A 14589-nucleotide genomic window follows, 5' to 3' on the forward strand; every position below is an offset into this window, starting at 1 on the left:
GTATCCTTTCATGGCATTCGAGTACAATACTCTAACTTAACACTAACACGTTTGACTACATAGTATACACATAGCGGAGATCAAGGTTAATTTCCCTCTTCATGTAACCGATAGTGTTATTCAAAAGCAGCACATGGAGAAATTCTGCAACTAGTTTAGGAACTATGTAAGTAAAGCATATATATAAAACTTTATTGTCTATAATAGGTGATGCCAATGTCTATATATAAAACTTGGTTGTAATACTTTAGATAGCATACTTATAATAAACGTCATTGTCTATAATAGGTGATGTCAATGGATGCATCTAAGAAAAAGAAACTCTTTGATAAAGTCATATGGCTTGCTCGATATCTAGATAATGAAGCAAAACAATTCAAGTTTTACGTTATAAATGGTTTGAAGTTTCGCACCAAAGACTCTAAGGCAACTAGGAAAACTCAAAATAGTGGAATTTGTGTTGTTACTAAAGGTGGTGCTACTTATTATGGCGCTACTCTAACAAGTATCAATATGTACTATTCAAATATCAATGGGTTGACGTTGTTAGTGGGAGTGGATGCAAAAAAGATGAATTTGGATTTCTCATTGTCAATTTTTCATGATTGATACACACGGGTGATTGATTGATTGATTGATGAGCCTTATGTATTAGCATCTCAAGCTTTACAAGTGTTTTATATGGAAGATGTGAGATATAAAGATTGGGCGGTGGTGGTCAAAACAAAACCTAGGGAGGTGTTTGATGTTGGTATTAATGCTTCACATGATGATGATGACAATGATGTGGGTACCTATATTGAGAATGTATCTTATAATATAATTATTGATGATGCATGTGATAATGCAAATGACAGCCATGCTTGGGCTCGAGTTAATGAAAAAGGAACCATTTATGATACACTGTTGATTAGTGAGAATGAATTGCTTAAACAAGACTTTGTCGATGATGAAGAGTTTAGCGATGATATTTATGAGTCTAATGATGATGAGTCCAATGATGATGAGTCTAGTGATGATGAGTGTAGTTAATACTTTTGTTATCACTCATTATATTTTGCCTTAATGATTAGAGTTTCAAAACCTCTCTCTAGTTAGTTTCTTCTCCTTAAAATTATATCTCAATGTTTGTGTGAAATTTCTTAAAGAATTCATTATGTTCTAATACAATTATTTGAGACTTGGCTGTGTTAAGATTGGACTAATTGTTTGTATTGTTGGTGCATGTCATGTCAACTATTACATGATTGGCTTACCAAGAAGACTAGGGCCATTAGGAGAAGGCTTACCAAGCGCCTGGTATGTCTAGCTGTGAGTTTGATTCATATATGCATTTTTTTATGCTTGTGACTTTTTACTTTATTGGGTATGCTATTTGCAATTTTGGTTCATCTACTGTTGGGGTTTTTTTTTTTTTTTTTTTTTTTTTTTTTTTTTTAAGTTTTGTGTGTTTATTTATGTTATTAAATATGGGGTAATTGAAAAATGTTAAATTGGAATTGCTATAAAGTTTTGGAACATTTTGGGTGAATTATTGTAGGACTAATGTTGTATAGGTTTTTCACCTTTTAGTTGTTCATAGCTTGTTGAGAAAATAAGAAGGGTTTACATTTTGCGTTGTGTACTTGTATAGTCTTGTCCCATTAGCATGTTTATATTTGTGCTTGGGGTGTCTAGCTTGGCTATTGCCTGATTTGTTTTACTTTCTTTTTGTTTGCATAGTCCTCATTGAAGATTGAACGGGAGAAGAAGAAGGAGATGTATTTCCCCATGAGGAAGTATGCTATCAAGGTGTAAGGTGTAGGGCCTTTAGTTTATGTGATCTTTCTACCTTGCTACCATAAATCCATTTGGTTTGCAAATTTTGCCATTTGTTTACTTAATCTTAATTTCATATTGGTGGGACTTGATCGATTGTTTAAATACTTTGGAACTTTGATTGTGGTATTAGCTTGGAACTTTGATGATGGTTATAGACAATGTTATGTATTTGATAATATATTTCTATGTTAATATAATGTTAGTTTTGAGACATTTGTGATAATGTCTTAGTGGAGCTAAAATTATTACAATTTATATGTAATAAAAATGTGGTTTTAGAACCCAAGAGGAAAAAAAAATTAACCTATAGTGGCGGGCGAAAACCGCCGTTGAAGGACTAAAATTATGAAATAATTGAAGACCTATAGTGGCGTTTATAGCCCACCGCTAAAGCTTCACACATATAGCAGTGGGCTTAACCGTCGCTAAAAGGTGTGTAGGGTCTGTTGTTTAATAATCCCTATAGCAACACTTATTGCCCGCTGCTAAAAGGTGCGTAGGGTCTATTGTTTAATAAGCACTATAGCAGTACTTATTGCCTGCCACTAAAGGCTGTCACCTATAATGGCGTGCCTATCCCTCCGCTAAAAGGTCACTTGATTCAAATGGTAACCTCATATGGCGGCGGTTTTCAACCAGCCGCAATAGACCAAAAGCGCCGCTAAATGGCCGATCTATTGCGGTGCTTTTTATTACCACCGCAATAGATCTATAGTGGCACCACAACAGTGGTAGGTAGAACCACCGCAATTACACCTGTCGCTAAAGGTCAAATGGACCTTTAGCGGCGGTTTTTTAGGCTTTTGCAGTGGTTTTGGCCCGCCGCAATAGTACAGCTTTTTTGTAGTGTCCATTGTATGAAAAATCATAAGTCAGGTACTAATGGTTTTATGGCGGTCAAGTTAGACATGAGCAATGCTTATGACCATGTAGAATGGGACTTCTTGGAAAGTTTGATGAGAAAAATGGGTTTTTGCATGAGATGGATTAATCTTATGATGGAGTGTATAAAAACAGTTTCTTATTCTATTATGGTGAATAGGGAACCTAATGGTTTGATCCAACCATCTAGAGGGATACAACAGGGAGATCCACTATCTCCCTTCGTCTTCCTCTTATGCACTGAAGGGCTACATGGGCTTATATAGAAAGCCGCTAGAGTGGGTGATAGTAGAGGCTTTTCCCTACGTAAAAGAGAACCTAAACTAACTCATTTGTTTTTTGCAGATGATAATCTTCTTTTTTGTTGGGCAATTCCGGAGGAGTGTGACAAGGTCCTAAAAACTCTCTCTGATTATGAAGCCTCCTCTGGTCAAAAAAGTAATAAAGATAAAAACAACTCTTTTCTTTAGCAAATCAACCCCAGTTGCATCCAGGAATACTATCAAAGGAATGCTCGGAGTACAAGAAATCAAGTTCTATGAGAAATACCTCGGCCTCCCTTCTCATGTAGGGAGAGGAAAGAAGACTAGTTTCAATTACATAAAAGAGTGCATTTGGAGGAATTTACAAGAATGGGAAGGTAAACTATTATCTCAATCCAGAAGAGAAGTTCTTATTAAAGCTGTGATCCAAGCCACCACCTATGCTATGGGTTGTTTCAAACTATCGTTGGGTCTTGTTCATTAAATTGAAGTAATGATAAAAATAAATAAATAAAAAATAAAAAAAGTTTTGGTGGGGGCAAAGAGGAGATAGAAGAAAAATACATTGGCTACGGTGAAAGGAGATGACAAAAGCCAAAGCAATGGGTGGGATGGGATTTAGAGATTTAACTTTTTTCAATGATTCTTTGTTGGCCAAACAAGCATGGAGGTTGCTGCATGATAAAGATTCCCATTTCTATCGAGTCTTTAAAGCCAGATTTTTTCCTCATTGCTCTATTTGGAGGCTAAAGACTCAACCACTAGCTCATGTGCTTGGTGGAGCATTTTACAAGGGAGAGATGTCATACTAAAAGGGTCTTGCTGGCAGGTAGGCAATGGAAAATCTATTAAGGTTTGGCAGCACCACTGGCTCCCAATTAAACACCCAACTGTGATTCAATCCCTAATGCTAGAATCAATTGGAGAAGTAACAGTGGACTCTTTAATTAATGCCGAGACTAGAAGTTGGGACACAAACATGGTTGATGGCATTTTCTCCCCCACAGGAGGCTTCGGCAATCAAAAAAATCCCTTTGAGCCATATGGAATCAAAGGACAAGATTGTTTGGGCAATGTCGAAGGATGGGAAGTACACATGCAAGTTAGGATACAAATTTTTGAAGGAGGAACCAGAGTTGGATAGACAAGAGTTTAACCAAGACCATGACAAAGACCTGTGGAAAGGAGTTTGGGCTTTGCAAACTCCAAATAAACTCAGAAATTTTGTTTGGAGGGATTGTTGAAACACTTTACCATCAAAGAAAAATTTGGTTCGATGTACCATCATCACAAACCCCACATGTGACCGGTGTTCCTTGGCTATCCAGAAGACCCTCTGCATGCTTTATGAACTTGCACCAAATTGGATGTTGTCTGGGCTGATTCCGAACTATGGGATTTTAGAAGCCAAACTCATTTCCAAGATTTCAAGCAGCTCACAGCATGGGTGCTCAAGCATGCCAAGAATCCAAATTTGTTTGCCACAATTACTTGAGCCATCTTGAATCAACGAAACCATATTCGACTACACCAAGTGCTGCACCACAGACCAACTATCCTGGGTATCCAAGGATCACTATGAGGAATTCAAGGCCATTTCTCCAGCACATACACCTAAGCCATGGCAAACTTGAGTCACCTGAAAACCACCTCCACTGGATTCTTTCAAAATAAATTATGATGGAGCCGTTTTTGTAGAGAACAATAAATCTAGGATCGGTGTTACCAATTAGCAATAATTAGGGGATGGTAATTATTGCTCTAGCCCAACAATTACCTCAAGCATATCAGGTAGCAGAGATTCAAGCAATGGCCGCAATAAGAGCTTTAGAGTTCGGGACAGAATTGGGTGTAGGCAATGTCATTGTGAAGGGTGATTTTGAGTTAGTGGTGAAGGCTTTGAAACATGATAACCCAAGTTTGGCTTCGCATGAGTTGTTGTTAAAGGATGCTGGTCTTTTTACTAGTTTTTTCTCTAAATTGCTCTACTCTCACACAAAGAGAGATGGCAACGAAGTTGCTCATAGTTTGGCTAAATTAGCTTTAAATTTTCTAGGCTGTGTGTAGTGTGGATGGAGGATGTTCTACCACCTATTTTTTATGTACTTCAAGCCAATATGTCTATTCAGTTTCAATATTTTTTTAAGTAGCTATATGTCTTAGAACAGCCAGTTTAAAAATAAAATAAAAAATAAAAAAAATAAAAAAATAAAAAAAACCTGGAAATAGAAGAGTGGTCAGTGAAACCCAACAACCCATCCAGCTTCTTTGCTGCCACTTATTTCACTACAGCCTACAGGGTCAAGCTGAAGTAGATTTGAGAGCCGTCTCTCTCATATATTTGAGAAACCCCACCACCTTTTCATGAGGGAGGAGGAGGGGTGCCTCCTTCACCACAGGTAACTCAAGTAGTGCTGACAGCCAAGAAAATAGAAGGGGGCTCTTCTCTGGGTCTATAAGCTTCAAACCAAGGAATTCTTCCAGTGCCTTACAGGAGCCAAGTATAGATACAATTACAAGGTCCAAGAGTCCCACATTCTTCTGATCAATGACTTGAATCCCCTCTGGAAAAATATTCTTAATTCCCTCTTCAAGCGTGCTTAATCTCTCGGACACTACCTTCACAGCTTTCTCTTGTGCTTCCCCATCAGATTTGAGTACTAACATCAAGGTCTCAAATACCTGCATACCATAACTTACAAGCATTAAATCCTGTACTAACATCGGATTTGAGTTCTTTTTTTGAAAATGAAAGATTATTCATTGTGTTCCGCACTGATTACTATGTTCCTATAGCTCTAATTCATATATTTTTGAACAAATATTTGTGTTCTTACATATGCATAAGCATGCATCTTGACTATATAACACAAACAATCTTCTACACTATACTATGAGGGTATAACTTGTCCTGATAGTTAAATCAACGTGATTAAATCAATTCCTATGAATCGCAACTTGCAATATTCTATGTTATTTTTTATATACATGTAAAAATGTCAAAAGTAAATATAAATTTTACTTAAATAAATTTACAAATTGATTTGATAAATGTATGCGATTGGTGTCACTTTAATAATATAATAAATAAATGTTATTTGTAAGCGAGACACTTGAATATATAAGATTTATACGATAAAAACCGTTTAATATCTACAACAGTATAAATCCGATCGATTAGCCAGGTTATATTTACCATACAAAGAGGCATGAATTCAAACATGAATTTTTCACTAACTTGTTCATGGACAAAGCTACACCAGAAGCGAAGTTGTGCTTTTTTATATGGATTTTCAGGTAAAAATCAAGGACTATTCTTCCAAGTTTCATCAATATATTCGAGGATGATGAGTGACTCAACGAGTGGTTTTCCATTAACAACAAGTACATGAACCTTCTTATGGACTGGGTTGTACTTGAGCAGCACTAAACTTTTGTTCACCAAATCTTCTTCCACGTACTCATATTGTATACCTTTAATTTCGAGGGTCAGTTTCACAAGCCTAACGAAAGGACTAGCCCACATATTCCATGCAGCCTCACTTTGTTTTCCTCCGCCATCTCTATGTGTGATATTGAGATTTAGGGGTGTTTGGATTTCTAATTTCCATAACTCATAACTCAAAAATGGTGGGACCCATGATGGAAACAAGTTATGAAGCTTGTTTGGATTTCAATAATTTTGTTTTCAGTTTTTGTTTCTATCATTCAATTCTATGATTTTTGAGTTATGAGTTATGGAAACTGAAAACACATTTTAGGTGTTTTCAATTTCCATAACTCAGTTTCCAATGACATTTTCGTAATTAAACACACATTCATGGGACCCACGGCCAGAGGCAAGTCACGTCAGGCGCACCTTTTTCTTCTTCTTTCTTATTCTTTCTTTCTTTCTTCTTCACAGACTCACTCCAACGGCCATTTTTTTCTTATTCTTCATTCTTTTTCTTTCTTTTCTTCTTCACAGAAACACCAAATATACTTTATCAAAAAAAAACACATGGGTACCGATTTCTCAAACCTAGAAAATCAAACCCATAAACACATGAGTTAGATCATACACACTAACACAGAAACACAAACCCACAAACTTTTCTCTCCTTAATCTTGTTTTTGTGTGCTTTCTCTTCAGCCAAGCACCAATAGAGGTAACCACAATCACCATAAAAAAAATAAAAATAAAAATAAAAATAAAGCAACAAAGTGCAAGCAACAGAGACAAAGAAAGGGGCATGAATAACAACAGAAAAAACAGAGCACAAACAGAACAATACCCACAAAAATCAAGCCTTGGGGTTTTCAAAAATCAACACTGATAAAACGTGGAGATCGGCGCTGGGTTGAGAAGGTGGGAGATCTGCGCCGATCAACGCCGCTACACATCGGAGGTGGGAGATCAGCGCCGCCACTACACCAATCGGCACCGCTGCTACACCGATCATCTTCTATCTTACTTGGGTTTGGGTTTGTGTTGGGAGAGTAACAGGGCAATGGTGACTAGAAGAGAAGAAAATGAAATGAAAAGAGTTGAGGGAGGCGGGTAAGCTAACTATACTCAGTGACATGGTGCTCAGGCAGTGGGTCCCACAAACAGTAGTAATATTTGAGTGATGGGGAGTGAAAACAAAAACCAAACGGGTAGGATATTTTAAGTGATGAATGATGAGCAATGAGTGATGAGTGATGAGTGACGGAAATTGAGTGATGAGTGATAAGTGATGAGTGATGAAAAAAAAAATCCAAACAAGGCCTTAAATTGCAATGGAAGCCTTGTATACATAGTTGTTTGTCAGTTGTCACCTTCTCCAAAAACCACCTCTAGTCAACTTTCTTCAAAAATACAAACAAATAAAGAAGAATTCTTCTAGTGCCACATAAAGTGGGACAGAAAAAGCCACAACTTGCCCAAGTGGCGAGTTGTGGTTGGTGGAAGGGTAGTGGTGAGACACCCCTCTACCAATCACAACTCGCCACATGGGCGAGTTGTGGTTTTTTTTTTTGTGCCACTTTATGTGGCACAAGACTTTTCCAATCAAAAAATCACAATGCTTTGTCATAGATTACATCTGTGGGGCCCGATAGTTTATAGGCCAGGCCCACTTGCTCGTGGGGAGCCCGCAAGCCCAAACTGAAAAAAGTTATGGTCCAAGCTTAAAAGTATAAGACCGAGGATGGCCCAGATATGCAGCCGAGGACGGTTTAGTCCTCGGCAAGCCTAAAGCTCCCCTGACAAAGGGGTAAAAGAGAACTATAAGAACAAATCCGTAAGAAGATCTAAAATATCTCAGGGAAGTTGTCCTTAATACCCTTCACTGATAAGACTTTACACCTAACAGAACCTGATTTTTAGGCTTTATTAACCATCCCTAACAATTCTGGGATTAGATTGACGGGACAAATGTCAGTCCTGGAAAAGTTGACCCTACACGTGGACGAGGGACAACAAACGTAGGCTAGTATAAAAGGAAAGGGAAACTAATTAGAAAGAGGGGGGGGGGGAGGTCCCCCATCTCACTTCCTGGGAAAAACTCCAGGGAGGAGAATGCCCGGATAATATATGTACACCACCATGAAAAACCCACCGCCAGGTAACCGGAGAAAAACATTAAGTGCTCCTCGGACCTGATCCGAGGAGTCCAATCCATCAAGTTATAAAGCTGTGGGGCTTGGAAATCCAGGCTGAAGCCTTTCCTTATCTAAGTTCCATAAAATCCGGTTTGGACCAACGCTCTGTGACCAAACGCTAGCCTTTCAAGCCCACTCTCTACAAATTTTATTGTGAGGGATCCTTCACGCGCGAGCCCAACGTCATTGTTGGGCCGTTTGAGAATCGTGTCCCTACAACATCGGTCTAGTGGCGGCGCCATATGGTATTCAGAATCAGGGGGTTCAAATGAACCCCCTAACTTGTGTGTGTGTGTGTGTGTGTGTGTGTGTTTTTACATATAACATTTTAAAATATATTTGTTTTGAATACCTTAAAATAAAATTTTGAACCCCTAAAATAAGTCCAAAGAACAAATCAATTTAATACTAAAATTTATCTGGGCCTTCTTAAACAAAAAGAAAAAACCCAACATCAAACTAATTTAATAAAATCTCAGGAAAAAAAATAGCAAGTCCAACAAAAAAAATTAGTAATTTGTTAATCTTAAATCTCAGAAAAAGACAATTAAATGAGCTGTAAAGTGTAAACACTAAAAGAAAATTAAGTGTGAGGTAGTGGAAGTGGGACGTGAGATGGCGAAAAGTGAAGACATTTTTTTTAATTATTATATTGTTGTGTTGAATTCTTAATAGAGTAATGTAAAAAACACAACAAAATTCTTCTTAATGAATTACAAAGACTTGTAAGTTGTCACAATTGGTTCAATTGTTAAATAAAAGAATTGAAAAGAGTAAAAACAAAAACTAATAAATAATGAATTAGAGTATTCTAAGTAATAATAATTAAAATTCACTTAACAACAATAACTAATAACTTTATTATAGTAATAGAGAATAGATAATTTACAAAATTTAATCTTAGCAATAATAACTAATATCTTCATTATACTAAGAAAATATATGCCCAATGAACTTATAATTTATCTTTAATTCTTTTGCTAATACTATGAATAAATTTTTGATAAGGAAGTCACATATACCGCAAGATTTATCTCCTACCTAAGATTTATTATCTAAAAGAACTCGTGTTGACTTAAAAAAACTCTTCCTTTGGATCATAGGTTACGAAAGATCTCATCAATATTATCATAATGATCAAGATGAAAAAAAAAAATTATTAACTAAGAGCTCCTTATCAACCTCTTCAACACGAATTTGAATGACCCTCCTAAAAAATATTTTTGGAGTCATCATTGCATCGGTCACTAGTCCCATTTTTATTTTTGGCCATTCACATATTCACATTTGTCACCACTAATCAATAGCCTGTCACACTCTCAGCACCAAAAAAAAAAAAAAAAAAGCCAAAAGTCATTGTTTCTTCCTTTTTTCTTTTTTTTCTTTTTTTTCTTTTTCTTTTTTTTAATGAATCATCCGTTTTTCTTAAAAAAAATTTAATCAATAGTTTTTCAACTTGTCCTAGCTATATCTTCAACTTAAATGACAAGTCATTAAATATAATAATTAAGATAAAACAGATTATTAATAAATTAAAATTTTTAAAAAGTAGACAAATTATCACTAAAATCCATGACAAAAGTTCTAATCAAATAAACCAATGACACGTTAATAGCAAAATATTTGAGAGAAGAAAAGTCATATACTTGAGTAGAAATTTGCGTACACAACTCCATTCGAATGTGGAACGGTGATGGCCGGTTCGCTAATCGACTCGTGGCGTGGACTGATGTAAATTGCGATGGCAGCCCAAGTCCGGGCTGTAGTCATGCATGCAGAGATGTCGTTGCTACGAACATGGTGGATAGCATTCCTGCCTTGGCAGCATGCACGCGAGGCTACCATATTTGGGCATGTTGGGATGCCCAAATAACCACTTTTGGCCATGCTAGCATGCCAATGGCAGCCCCTCATGCATGCTGCCAATTCTCTGGCATGCCTGCATGTATTCTGGCAAGGGCAGATTGATGCATTTTGGGGCCTAAGTCTAATACTAAAATTGAGATATTTTATATATTTAAATATAACTTTAAAAAATTAAATATTACTTAAAAATTTATTATCTTATTTTAGATCCAAAATTGTTATTAATTAACATGAACCACATAGAATTGTTTTCTAAAAAGTCTATAGACAGAGGAAATTGACAAAAAATTTCACATATGTTGATGTGGTAGATTAATAGTGGTAAGTAAAAGAGTAATGTTAGTGGTAGACCTAGATGAAAACTAGTAAAAGTTTGCCAACTCAACTATTGTGAAACATGTTGTGAATTTTTTTTTTTTTTTTTTGGGTACATTGCTCGATCTCTTTTTCTTCTTCTTCTTCTTCTTCTTCTTCTTCTTCTTTTTTGATAAGTGCTAAATTCACAATATTTTTCACAACCAATCATAGGTGTTAAGTTGTTACTGATTCTAATTTGAACACACCACTAAAATTATTATTTTACCAATATAACAATCTATTACTTAGGATTTATTGTAAAAGTGTTGTGAAAAATATTATGGACTTAGCATTTCTCTCTTTTTTTTCTTGTTTTTCATTTGATAAAAAATTAGTAATTTATTTATTGGCAAATATTTCAACTTAATTAATACTTTACAATGAAAGAAATAACTATGTTAGTTAAAATTTGGGGGCCTTTTTTCTTCTTGGACCCTTAGGCAACCACCTCAATTGCTTATAGTATAAAGTTAGCACTGCATGCTGACATGCCCAAATAACCTTATTTTTCCCAAATTGTATTCCTAAATTCCTTCTATGATTTTAGGGAGGGTCCCAACAATCGGTTTGGCATTCCAAGCATTTTTTAAATTTTTTATGATTTTTCCTAACTTTCAGCTTTCGAAAATCATTAAATATATATATATATATATATATATATGTTGATTTTGGCTTCAAAGAACATGTATGAGTACACAAGCTAAGGCACACGTACATAGAGAGTTAAGCATGCATACACATGCTCGAGCTTGTGTACACATGCTGACCTTGTAGTCCGAGACTATCTAAGAACTTCTCTTACTTTTAGATACTTGAGCAGTAAACTATACACATGTAGGACTTGGAGCAAGCTCGCAAACTAAAACTATGAATACAAATTATCTATCTCACTTTATTTTGTGTTCCACTTTATACTTCATCAATCACAATATGCCATGTGTTTCATTATTTTCCATTTTGAAGTTTGGTTATTTTATAAGGAAAGTTCAATGAATATATTACAAGTTGTGATTGATAAAGTATAAAGTGGGATTGAGGATTTGTATTCTAAACTAGTAAAAAAAAATAGTCTTGGAATTAGAGATTAATAAATGAAAACGAAAAAAAGCAAAAGCAAAAACAAAAAAACTAGGCCAAACTAACTAGTGAGCCTAGATGATGTATATTAAGAGCATTAGCATTAGCTCATGTAAAAGAAGACTTGAGCATTAGCATTAGGTTATATTTATCAGACAAAGAGGCATGAATTCAAACATGAATTTTTCACAAACCTATTTATGGACAAAACTACACCAGAAGCGAAGTTGAGCTTTTTTATATGGATCTTCATGTAGAAATCGAGGACCATTCTTCTAGATTTCATCCATATATTCGAGAATGATGAGTGACTCAATAAGTGGTTTTCCATTAACAACAAGTACAAGAACCTTCTTATGGATAGGGTTGTACTTGAGCAGCACTAAGCTTTTGTTCTCCAAATCTTCTTCCACGTACTCATATTGTATATCTTTAATTTCGAGGATCAGTTTCACAAGCCTAACGAAAGGACCATGCAGCCTCATGAGGAAATGCAGCCTCACGAGTGATCACTTTGTTTTCTACCGCCATCTCTGTGTATGATATTGAGATTCAAATTGCAATGGAAGCCTTACATACATAGTCAACTTTCTTGGAAAAAACAAACAAATAAAGAAATCACAATGCTTCGTCATAGATTACGTCGGTCACTAGTCGCATTTTTATTTTTCGCCATTCACATTTGTCATCATTAATCAATAGCCTAATAGACTAATAGTAATACAACTTTTTTTTAATAGTCATACAACTATTTTATACATAAGAAGAATAGAGCAAAACATGTATACCGTCATAAAGAACAGAATAGTGAAAGCATCCCTATAGATAACCAAGCAATCAGTATCTGTAAGCATAATATCTCCAACGGTATATATCCGATCGATCAATAAGCCAGGATATTTTACCATACAAAGAGGCATGAATTCAACCATAAATTTTTAACTAACCTGTTTATACACATGTAGGACCTGGAGCAAACCAGCAAACTAAAACCGTGAATACAAATTATCTATCTCACTTTAGTTTGTGTTCCACTTTACACTTCACCGATCACAATATGCCACGTGTTTAATTATTTTTCATTTTAAATTTTGGTTATTTTATAAGAAAAGTTCAATAAATACATTGCAAATTGTGATTGATAAAGTATAAAGTGGGATTGGGGATTTATATTCGAAACTTGTAAAAAAAAAAAAAAAAAAGTCTTTGAATTAGAGATTAATAAATGAAAAGGGGAAAAAAAAAGCAAAAACAAAAACAAAAAACTAAATTATGTATATTAAGAGCATTAGCATTAGCTCATGTAAAATGGCACAAGGGCCAAATTTTGCCTATCCAACCCCAGTAATCATCCACATCAGTATATGCATCTATTGTACAAATACATTTTTAGTATAGTACTTGTGTATATTGCTATTGTGCATTTTTGGTTTTTATTCTTGCTTTTTGTATCCCAAGAAAGAAGGAAAAATATGTGTTGCCATTTTTCAATAAAAAATCAAAAGTTTTGAAACATTAACCCACCCCCCCCCCCCCCCCCAAAAAAAAAAAAAAAACTCTTATGTTTGTGGTGTCACTTATGTGTCTATATCAAAGTGATGTTAATCCAACATAATTTGTCACTTTACTAAGTTGGGGAATATTAAAAAAAAAAAAAAATTGCTCAAAATAAAAAGTCCAAGAGTTTTGAAACATTAACAAAAATAATAATCACTATTAGTGGTGGGTCTATATCACAGTGATATATTATTCCAAGAAAATTTGTCAAAAAATTGTCTATAATATTGCTCCATCTTAGAGTTTTGTAAGTTGTAGCTTAGAAGTATTGACTACTCTTATTTACAAGCAATGGCAACTCTAAGAATTTTTTCCAGGGGATCATTAAGAAACTTAAATTTAATTTTAAAAAAAAAAAAAGAACTTGAATATATTGAGTTATCGAAGAAAAAAAAAACACAAATATATGAAGTTTTACAATTTCCTTTTACGAGTTTTCATATTTTGAAAATGATAATTTATTATTAGTTGTCATTATCTATTGTCAATGTAAGTATGGCCATTTTATTTTGTTAATTTTGTATAATATTTTTGTCTTTATGCAATTGTGGTTATATATTTGTCATTTTTTTTATAAAAATATTTTAAACTAAATGACAAAACTCAACTCCACTTGCACTGTATAATTATTAACTCTCACAACTACACTCATCCATACATAAATAATACACTGAGTTGTTGTTTAATTGTGGGATCAGCTGATATGTGACTAGGGTGTGCAAAAAGTATTTTTAAGAGTAAATTAAATTAGTAAAGCAATATTTTATATATATAAATATTTTTTTTTTCAAGGCAGGGGGTTCATTTGAACCCCTGAAGTGTATGTACAGCCACCCCTATTTACAAGGAGAGACGATGATCAACTCCCCCCTCCCCTAGGACTGTAACTATCAAAATAAAAACTCAATAGCTTTTAAACTATAACAAAAAAATAAATTTAGCAACACAAAAAATTTCACACATATATATATATATATATATATATTGTAACTATTAATATAAGCTTTTGTAATTGGTATATAATGAAATTCATTTTAATGATGTGCAAGTTTCACAATGCATTCCAAAAGAACACCAATAAACGCAACTACTAATGAAATCCAATAAGAAGAATAAATTTTATGGTTGCTTATATATGAAG

At 34.7% G+C, this 14589-nt stretch overlaps 1 pseudogene; it reads right to left on the reverse strand.

The window, feature by feature from the left end:
* Window positions 1-5190: 5190 nt before the first annotated feature.
* Window positions 5191-6527, reverse strand: LOC126702294 (glutathione S-transferase U10-like; annotated as a pseudogene).
* Window positions 6528-14589: the final 8062 nt, after the last annotated feature.

The sequence above is a fragment of the Quercus robur genome, chromosome 10 (assembly GCF_932294415.1).
Source record: "Quercus robur chromosome 10, dhQueRobu3.1, whole genome shotgun sequence".
NCBI classification, from domain to species: Eukaryota; Viridiplantae; Streptophyta; class Magnoliopsida; order Fagales; family Fagaceae; genus Quercus; species Quercus robur.